This window comes from Vulpes lagopus, chromosome 17, assembly GCF_018345385.1.
Source record: "Vulpes lagopus strain Blue_001 chromosome 17, ASM1834538v1, whole genome shotgun sequence".
NCBI classification, from domain to species: Eukaryota; Metazoa; Chordata; class Mammalia; order Carnivora; family Canidae; genus Vulpes; species Vulpes lagopus.
In genome coordinates, this window is record NC_054840.1 from 13371054 (window position 1) to 13382535 (window position 11482).

Consider the following 11482-nt stretch of genomic DNA (forward strand, 5'->3'; position numbering starts at 1 on the left):
GTGGAACAATGAGTGAAATAGGTGATGGGGATCAAGGAGTACACTTATTGTGATGAGCAGCAGGTATATGAAAGGGTTGAATCAATATTGTAAACTTGATACTAATATTACACTGTATGTGAACTAACTGGAATTTAAATAAAAGCTTTTTTAAAAAGATGATAAATATTTATTTCTGGAACTATATTCCAGAAAATGTGTTATGTGTTTTCAGATTGTTTAATTTTCTAAAATATCCTAGTAGGTGTTTTAATCCTCATTTGTTCAGTAAATGAACACCTGTTTGATGAGTTAAAGGAATGGATTGTGATTCTCGCTTTTATAGTGAGGAAACTGAAATTTAGAATGATTAACATAATTATAAGATTATGCAGCTAGAAAGTGATAAAAAGCATTCAATCATAATCAGGAAACATATTTTTACCATCAAATCATACTAAATTTTAGTATAATAGAAGTCAAATTTTCCCTGAATTGAAATGTTGATCATTATTCCTATTAGTTTGGAAAGAGATCTCTGATAATGACAGACATATGATCCATGAACAAGCCAGAGAAGCCCTAACTGGTCTAATAACTTAGTAACCAAAGTAAGCACCAGATATAGACTCCCAAGAGGGAGTAAGTAGCTCTCTAGTCATGTACAAATAAGCATGAATCAACTGACTTGCCTGACTAGCCCATTGGTCCATTGTGTCTCTGTGCTTTATTTCTCAAGGTCTTTTAAGGCCTTGAACACCACAAATGATTGAACCACCTTCTAGTTTGATGCTCAACCAATTGTTACTGCACAGCTATGAGTACTGATTTATTCAAACTTACTTAACTTACAGAGGTTTTGTATTACTAATTATATCTACCAACAAACAAATTATTTTTTAATTTTTTATTTATTTATGATAGTCACACACAGAGAGAGAGAGAGAGAGAGAGAGAGAGAGAGAGGCAGAGACACAGGCAGAGGGAGAAGCAGGCTCCATGCACCGGGAGCCCGACGTGGGATTCGATCCCGGGTCTCCAGGATAGCGCCCTGGGCCAAAGGCAGGCGCCAAACCGCTGCGCCACCCAGGGATCCCCCAACAAACAAATTAAAACTGCCCATAGTTCACTTACCACTGGGGATTCTGAGATATCATTATTGACATAACTCTATCAAGTTCTTGTCTGTTTTAGGACAAATAAAAAAATATTTACAAACTACAACATTTTCATTCCAATGGACCTAAATCTAAGCAACCCTATAAATTAGATTAGGGATGTCTTATAAATTCAAAAGTTAGGAATACATTAAAGCAAATTTCCAGAGAATGTCCACAGTCTTCATGTTACGAATATTTCTTTCTTCCATAGCATTTTATTCTTTTTGGTTTAATGGAAACTAAAATAATCAGATATAAAATGATCAGAGATAAGTTTAAGAAGATTATTCTGGAATGCAAAAGAAAGAAAATTGAGAGGATTTAAGCCTAAGATATTTATTAAACATTGTCAAATTGATATCTCTAGGAGTTGGGCCAGAATAGATCATTCTTCATTAGAGAATTTCAATTTAAACGTGAGATAACACTAACACCTATTACAATGGCTAAAATCCAAAAGCTTCAATGGTATCAATTGCTGGAGAGAAATGTGGTACAACAGAAACATTCTTTGGTTAAGGGAATGCAACAAGAGTAGAGCAAATTTGGAAGATAGTTTGGAAGTTTCTTATAGCAATAAATTGAGTCTTACCATAAGACTTGGCTATTGCACTCCTCTTTTTTTAGCATTTTACGCTCAATGTACTCGAAAACTTACATGCATGCAAAAATATGTATGCAAATTTTTATAACAGCTTTTTCTTTAATTGCAGAAACTGGAAGTAAACAAAATGTCCTTAATAGGTGAATGGAAAAATAAACTCCAGTACAACCATACACTGGAATATTATTCATCAACTTAAAAGAAATTAGCTTTCAGGATATGCAAAAAAGATGTATGGATAGATGGGTGGATGGATAAATGCATATTACTGAGTGAATGAAACCACTCTGTAAAGGTTACATATTGTATAATTCCAATTATACAACATTTTGAAAAAGGCAACATTATAAAGAAGATGAAAACATTTATGGGTTTCCAGGGCTTGGGGGATGGAGTTGAAAAGGTGAGGCCAGGGATTTTTAGGAAAGTGAAACTATATAAAATGATATTATAATGGTAGATATATGACATGTGTCAAAACCCACAGAAATTTACAACACAAAGAGTAAGCCTTAATTAATGCAATTTTTAAAATATCATTTAGGATGTCAGAGGATCCCATGATGGAATGCAGGATATGACAAAATAAACATGTATAATGGCACTGAGCAATAGAGTATGTGGGTAGCTGATGGTAGGAGTCATGTTTCTTACTATTAGAGTAGGAGAGCACATATAAGGATTGGGGATAGATTACACTGATCCATGTAGTAATGGATTAAAGTTGGAAATATTGATACTATTGATATGAAGTCATATTTAGCTTAAAATAGCTATGGATATTACAACATAAAAATTTTACAGATATGTATACATACATGAGTAGTACACACATATATATTTCTTTGATCTAGGAGCTGAGAGGTCTTAGAGGCAATCATGCCTCAGTAGAAATGAACACATCTAGCTCAGATACTGGTTTCTAATATATATCAATGAAAGGAGCCTCACTGTTTGAGAAAATTTCTAAATTTAGAACATGGGCCAGAAATACACAAGATGAACCTGGAACATTTTATAGTGCCAGAATGTAAGGAAATACTAAGAAAAAAAAATCACATTGATGGTCCCGGGCATATGTCAAAGGGACACAGGGGCCAACTGAAAGAACTCCCAGTGGCCAAAACTGAAACAATTTAAGAAATAAAATACAGCAGTATTATAAATCAAAGAATAAAATAAATATTCATGAGTTTATACTGATGTAAATAAATGATCTAATAATTAAATAAATGAGGAAGAATAGACTAATCTCTGGGAAATAATTTCAAATAATTTACACCAACACTCTACTCTCAAGGAGATGGAACATAATTCCCACTCAAATGTGGATATGCATAATAAACGACTTCCCAAGAATGCAGTATGGGAACAGAGGAAATAAGGAATAACTTTATAGTGGAGAAACCTGACAAGTACTATCTCTGTCAGATGATCAAGGTTATCATAAAAAATGACAAGTTATGTTAATAGTATATACCCTGATATGCTGTGATGAAAATTGCACTTGATCTCTGTGGTCTTCCTCCCAAAACATGTTAACACCAATTCAATCACAAGAACAACAGACAAGTTCCAGTTGAAAGACAGTCTATAGAATATATAACTGGTTCCTTAAAATTGTCAAGGATCAAAAATAAGGAAAGTTTCTGAAACCATCACAGTCAACAAGGTCCTAAGGAAGCATGACTACTCAATATCATATGGTATCCTGGAACAGAGAAAAGATTTAGTTAATACAATTGTATCGGGATCCCTGGGTGGCGCAGCGGTTTGGCGCCTGCCTTTGGCCCAGGGCGCGATCCTGGAGACCCGGGATCGAATCCCACGTCGGGCTCCCGGTGCATTGAGCCTGCTTCTCCCTCTGCCTGTGTCTCTGCCTCTCTCTCTCTGTGTGTGACTATCATAAATAAATAAAAATTTAAAAAAATTAAAAAAAATACAATTGTATCAATATTGTTTCATTGCTTGTAAAAATGTGCCATACTAATATGTTAATAAGAAGTGAAACTTGAATATGCAGTATATAGGAACTCCCTATACTGTCTTTGCAATCTTTTTGTAAATCTAGATCTACTATTGTAAAATAAACCATTCATTAAAGGAACATGGAAAAACATATATTCATGTTTGAGAATTGGTCAAATAAAGTAGGGTAACAACCCAATAGAGTACTATATATATAAAATAGAATACAGAGGATAATTTTAAGATATATTAGTAGATGGTGTAGAAACCAAAACTTGCCAATAGAAAGTGCTGTAGAATCTTGTTCTTCCAAAAATATTTAGCACAAATAATTTGGGGGATGATAGCATTTCCAAAATTGCTAACGCATCAAAAAGAAAATTCAAGGTAGACTGCAGATCAGTAATGTATGGAGGAGCAACATAAGGTTTATTTTTAAAGGCAGTTCCTTAAACATTTCCATTCTTTAAATTAATCACTGTAGGTTATGCATTTGGAATAAAAATCTCTTAACTGCATAAGATTTGTTAAAACGAATGTGGTAAAATAGAAAACGTTGAGAAAATAGTGGGCACTGCCACATTCGCCCGGGTTTATTTATCTAGAAACCAATGCTTTATGTTCATAGGTTGTATTGTACCACTTTTCTTTTTTCACTTCCTCAACATTTTTTCACCAGCTATGGAGTATCTGTTGAGTGGCAGAGTGTTGTAAAGAGAAGGCTTGCAACATTAAACAACACTGTTGAGACCTGTATTCTCAAAGCATTTATACTCTAAAGTAGGATGAGCTTTGAGAGAGGCAATAAACAAATAGAAAAATTCAAGGTAGTGATAGTGCTAAGAAGAAAATAAAATACTTGGGAAAACTTCAGATGATCAGAGAACCCCTCCTCTCTGAGGAGTGCATGCATAATGTAAAATGAGAATGACAGAAAGGAGTCTATTCTAAAAATATTGGAAGCATGATATTTCTAAGTAGAAGAAATAGCACGAAATTCAAGGCAGGAATCAGCCGGGCCAGTTAGCACAACAGAAAGTACACGAGTGGGGCTGTAGTGTGGTAAGTGAAGGGGAGATGGGCACAGACCACTGTCGGTAACGGAAGTCGGGACATGGGGTACAGCTTGATTATGGCTGCAGAATGGTCTTGTTTTGTTGATATACTTTTCTGTTTTTTTGTAGTAAAGTAGGCGATGGGCTTCTTGTGGTTATGTACCAATATTCTCAACTGTAGAGGTTTGTACCTATTGAGACGATTGATTTTGGTGTGGAGTGAAATGAGGGGGATTCCCTGGCACTAGAAACATAAAACACATTTTGCAGTGATGTGTGGTCATACAAAGCATTTTTATCACCTAAACTGCTTTGGTTGACTTTAGTCACAGTGCATAATGTGTTGTGAAATGCCACAGTATTCATGCATGGTATGCAATTGTAAGGCTTATCAAAAAGGCACATGGGTTGAAAAAAGGTGAAACACTGCATCGTAGTCTATGATAGACCACGGAAAAGATGCTGCTGTTTATAAAAATGCCTAAATTTGCTTGCTGTTAGTGATATTAGTGTAGCAGACCTGTGGTCCATGGGCAATAGTGCTGAGATAGAGACAGAGAAAAAGGGGGAGAAAGATCTCTTGGTGTGGTTTGGGGAAAATCCAAGTTGGACATTATTAGGGGGTTCTCTGGGTGCATCTGGGGAAATCTGAAAGCATTTATTCTACTTTAGAGGTTTCACTGCTGACACTTAAGGCATAGGATTTGAAAAGTACCAAAAGGGCAAATAGTGTTGCACAAATTTATCAATCTGTTAACTAAATATTAAGCAACTTCTTATTTTTGATTTTATTTAAACTAAAACTAATCCACGCTAAGCCAAACTAAATATATTTAAATATTTTAATAGTAAGGTTTCCGGATTTTTCTTTAACTTCCCTTAACTGTGTGGAAAAACTAGCACTGTAACAATTCATTTGCAGCTCTGTGGACCAAGGCAACAACAAAAATCTCTTTTGAACTAAACGCAGTGTCACAGAACGTCATATATACCGCAAATATTATTCAGGTAAAGATGTGCTCTCTGTTTTACCTCAAAACCTAAACATATACTGTTTATTTTGTAAAACTGAGTTGTGATAGAAAGATGTCAAAACATTGGATGCAGATCTGACACACGGTCACATGTGACTTTGCTCAGCTCTTAAATGTTAAATCCAAATGTTGAATTCCTGTTTATCCATTTGTAATATCATGTTAAAATTAGCTACCTCATCAGGTTGCTGTGAGAAGTGTATATGAAAACACAGTTGTCTACAAGCTACTCTCCTCATATTCCTCCTTTCATCCATAGTAGGGAGACATGGGAGTCTTTCTGTATTTGCAGGGCCATAGCCACTGTGGTCTGGTTGGTCCTATTAACCTGAGGGGATGTAGAGGTTTCCAGAAAGGCACTCCAAAGCACCACACTGCTGGAGACCCAGGGTCTGAGCCAGGGCTGCAGTTATCCAGACCTAAGGAGGTTCTATATCCAATGCTGGGGAGGACTCCTACACTTTATTCCCCTTCAAGGCCAAGGGATGTGAAATGATTTGTTCAATGAGGAGTTTAAAGGGAACAATCAACCCTGTGGCTCTGTCTCAGGATCTAACAAGGAAACCTTTGGGAGAAGTCCATTGGTGTCTCCATGTGCTTCATGTGACCTAGAAGGTAATTTTAATTCAGGGAAAGAAAACTGCTCATTGAACATAAAGCCATCTTTTCTGATCTAGTTTTATGTTAATGTCATACTCTTGTATGCTTGTGTCTATTTTTCAACTGACTAAGAATTTAGAGAGTAAATATTGTTATTTGGTGTGTGCAGAAACACCAATGCTTAGAAACAATTAGGACCTGCAAACTATAACCTGACCCTCAAATACAGTTTATGACCACAATCATGTATTCATGTATAATGCCATTGTTTGCCAGGTACAAGGGACAATTGTTATGTACAAGGGTTAGGCAGGCTGCAGAAATGTCCGGGTCAGGCTAAAGTAGGTCTAAAACCATAGAGAGTAGTGGTACCAATAAAATATTGGTGAGTACATGAGCTGAACAGAACACCCATTAACTAATTTTGACACTCTGTCAGGCAAAGAACATACGTGGAAGTTGGTTTAGTCTAGGGCTGCTGGTATAGAGCCTGCCTGTTAGAATGTACTTTGTTTGTAGATTGATTGTGGTTATTCCTTTTAATATCTCTGGTGCTCATCGCTGGACCTGGTATTCATTAGGCACTCCATGAATATTTCTTTTTTTTTTTAAGATTTTATTTGTTTATTCATGAGAGACACACAGAGAGAGGCAGAGACACAGGCAGAGGGAGAAGCAGGCTCCTCCCAGGGAGCCTATTGTGGGACTCGATCCTGGGACTCCGGGATCACACCCTGAGCTGAAGGCAGATGCTCAGGCGCTGAGCCACCCAGGCATCCCCCATGCATATTATTGATGGAATAGATGAAGAGGGCAATTCTCTCAAATATATTATTCATTGTTTTTAGCTCAAATTGCCTCAGTCAAATGTCCATCTAAGGTTAACATTAATAAGGCTCATGTAGGTGTGCCAGATTGCCAGTCTAAAGAAATTAGGTAGACATATAGATACACACACATGCACGCACAGACACACTCACACACACACATTCTAGCCACTTAGCACAAAATCAAGAAATTCGAAGTTTGATATTTTGGGATGTCTGAAGTATATTAGGTGTTGAAGTTTTTGTTTTCTTAAATACATTTATTTTAGATATTAAGTAAATTGAAATCAAATAACTTTTCTAAAAATGCATGTTACAAATACATGAATATATACTATTGAATGAAGAAGACTCAAAGTCTATTACTTAAATATATTATATTGAAATACATAAACTCCATCATGGTTGGTCAAATACTTTCTTCTTCAATTTTTTTCAATAATATTTTTTAAAATTCCATTTCTTTAAATTAAATTAATGAACATATAGTGTATTATTAGTTTCCGAGATAGAGTTCAGTGGTTCATCCGTTGCAAATAACACTCAGTGCCCATTACATCACGTGCCCTACATAATGCCCATCTCCCAGTTACCTCATGCCTTCCCACCCACACCAAGCAACCCTCAGCTTGTTTCCTATAGTTAAGAGTTTCTTATGATTTGTCTCAATAATTTCCTTTTTTAAAAAAATATTTTATTTATTTATTTGAGAAAGAGTAACTGAGAGAGAGAGAGAGAGAGAGAGAGAGAGCGCGAGCAGCAGGAGGGGCAGAGAGAGAAGGAAAAGCAGACTCCCCACTGAGCAGGGAGCCTGATGCAGGCTCCATCCCAAGATCCTGGGACCATGACTGGAGCTGAAGAAAGACGCTTAACTGACTGAGATATCCAGGCATCCCAGTCTCAATAATTTCTAACAGCTATATCATTTCCAAGAGTATCTAGTTTTATGTTGGAAGGAGGGTCATCATTTTCAATTTTGCAACCTTTACTTGTCCTAAGTAATAATATTCTGTATCATAAAGTGCTCAAAAGCTGTTGATTTCTTGGTTTTTCATCTACATACGTGTATACTATCTAAAATCCAAATGCAAAGAGAAATATGTCAAACTTTTAACAACATTAAAAACCTATAATAAAAATTATAGAAATGATTGAAATATAGATGAGCCAAAAGTAAACATTTTGGATTTAGTTTAAAATGTAACTAAACCTGAGTCCCTATAAACATAATAGCAATCATCTTCCTTGGAATGGTTTGAGGAAACATTTTTGAAGGTTGAGGATTTAAAGATGATCTTTCAACTTCCCAAACAATTGTTTCATTCTCTGATTCCATTTTCATGTACTAGGTTTCCCCATGTTCTAATAATGCTAAGAAAGAAAGCTACCACATGTTAGTGTTCAGGAATTTCTTATTATATTAGATGACACATTCACAGAAATTAATAAAATGTAATGCTAAAATGTTATGTTTCTCCATTCTGTCCCCAAACACAAACATACATGTGAGCAAACACTACCACCCACATATGCTAAAGTATACATATGCTTTCAGTTTAGTGGCATTCCTTCTCCCTTCACTACGAATTTGAAGCATTAAAAGAGAATTTCCAGACTTCTAAAGCCATGTCTCCCCACCATTCAGTGTCAAAACTACATATTCTTTCCTCCTTCTTTTTACCAAGAATGAACTCTACATGATCTGTATCATTGCTATCTCTCTGTGGCATTAAACTCACCCTGTCTCATCTACCTACGAATATTGCCTCCAGCAATTTTTTCCTTCTTCCCTCTCCTACATCAAAATTTCCCATTTTCCTGAATCAAACATTTCTTCCATTAAAAGAGGGAAAAAAAAAACACCTTTATCCTGATCACACATATCATAATAAGCTACTATTTGATTTTTCAATGCTCCTCAAAAGAGTTGTCTACATATGCTATCTTTAATCCATTCTCCTCTAGTTTTCAATCCCAGTACTCCAATCAAATTGCTTTTGTTATAAAAGCCAATGTTCCCCACATTGTTGAATCCAATGGTCAGTTTCTGACTCTCATTTTATTTGAGCTACCAGCAACATTTGTGCAGTTCTTAATTTCCTCTTCCTTAACACCTTTCTTCACTTCCTTTCCAAGATAATATTTATTTTGTTTTCTTCCTATATTATTTGTCACTCTTCCTAATACACTTTTACTGGGTATATTTCTACTATGATCATCTTGGTCACAGTCATGATCACCTGTTTCCTAAACTAGTACAATAGGTCCCTAATTGCAATGTCTGCTTCTATTACTGCCCTCCTCTTCTTGAGTCAACACAACTGCCAGAATGATTCTTTAAAAATCTTAATAGTATCACACACCAAATTTTTTCTCAAATTTTTATTTAAATTCTAATTAGTTAACTTATGGTACATAATTAATTTCAGGAGTAGAATTCAGTGATTTACTGCTAACATACAATACCCAAGTGCTCAAAATAACAACTGCCCTCCTTAATACCCATCACCCATCTAGCCCATCCCACCCCCTCCATCAACCCCAAATTTGTTCTCTCTTTAAGATTCGTCAGTGGTTTATTTTCCTCTCTCTCTCCACCCCCCTCATGTTAATCTGTTCTGTTTCTTAAATCCCACAACGAGGGAAATCATATCTGTATCTTCTGTGCTTTTTTTCAAGCCCAGCTGGTATCCTTGTAATTGTATTAAGTTCTAGCTTAGACATCTTGCTTATATCTATATTGATTAAATCCCTGGCTGACATTTCTTCCTGTTCTTTCTTTTGGGGTGAGTTCTTCCACCTTATCACTTTGGAGGAAAAACAAAAAACAGGAAAAAAGTTAAAATAAAAATTTTAAGATTAAGAAAAAGAAAAAAACTAAATAAGGGAAGCTAGATCCTAAGTGTGTGTTGGTCTGCTTGTTATGAGAAGCTTAACAGAAAAAAAAAAAAAAGAAAAATTAAAAATTGAAAACATATCCAATAAGAAATAAAAAATAAAATTAAAATTTGCTCTTTCTGTATTCAAAAAACAAAAAACTAAACAAACCAACAGAAAAGCCAAAGGAAGCTAGATCCTATTTGTCCTAGAGCTAAAGCTTTACAGCGCTCTATGATCAACAGACCTAGTGCATGGAGGGGTTCGTGCTGGCCTTCTGGGGGAGCTGCTCCGATGCTCAGGTGAACTTGCCCTAGTGGATACCCACCTGCAGGGTGCAGAAGGTTGGGCCTGGTGTAGTGGCTTTGTTGTCCATTTGGTGGCGCTGTTTCGCTCCCGGGGGTTAATCAATGCTAGTGTGTGGGGGTAAAAATGACCGCACCTGCCCCCTCATCTGCAATGACTCCTCCTGAGTCCCTGCTTTCGGTCAGATCCCTGCCTTCATCCTGTGTCTGAGCTGTATGCCTGCCAAACACCGCAGATCGCCAGTGTTTCACTTCACCTGCAGCTGTTTCAAAGCCCCGCATTTCAGAGACCTGTAGTGCACAGGGGAGGGTCTCCTTGTGCTGTGGCAGGTGCCACCTTGGCCTGGAAAAGTCTGTGGACCTCCCAGTGGTTCAGAGTTCATGGTACATGGCAATGCACATCTGACACCAGGGTTTGCTCTCCTTAGCCAGCAGCTTTGTTCCTATGCTGGTGAATGGAGAAGCTCAATGGCACCTGCTGGGTCTTGCCCTCAGGGCAGCCCTAGGCCCTCCACCAAATGCACTCCAAGCAGGGGATCCGCAGGCCGTGCTGTATGCTCCACCCAACTCGTCAGGCTGAGTGGAGCAATGTCACAGACCCCCAAACCCCAGCCTGAGCTCTGCCATCTATACAGTCTTGGCAGTATTGAAACCCTCTCCTTTTACCAGTCAACGGGTTCAGGGAGCAGCTTTCTTGTGCAGTCCCCTGTGCACATCTTCTCTCTTTGTTTTTTCTTCTCACTCTTTCTCCTTCTCTTCCTGTCTCCCTGATTGGGGCTGCTCCCCACCCTACCACCCCCCTGCTCTTTTCTCCCACAATTCAACTCATCTCGGTTCCTACCTTCCAAGGTCATTTTTTTTCTTTTTGTAGAGGTGCTGCTTTGTTCTCTAAGACTTCCGATGGATATCTTGGGTGTTCAGAATGATTTGATGTGTATTTAGCTGTGTTCGGCGGAGGAAGCAAGCTTATGGTCCTCCTTCTCCTCTGTCATCTGCCTCCTATGCTTCTTCTGATCAAAATCCTGCAATGGCACCCAGTGAAAGCTTAAGTCTGTCAACGGCCTACAAGGCCC

The 11482-nt window shown here is 37.3% G+C and overlaps 1 pseudogene; it reads right to left on the reverse strand.

Moving 5' to 3' along the window:
- LOC121477617 overlaps positions 1-10691 on the reverse strand; it is a 33350-nt pseudogene extending 22659 nt beyond the window's left edge.
- Positions 10692-11482: the final 791 nt, after the last annotated feature.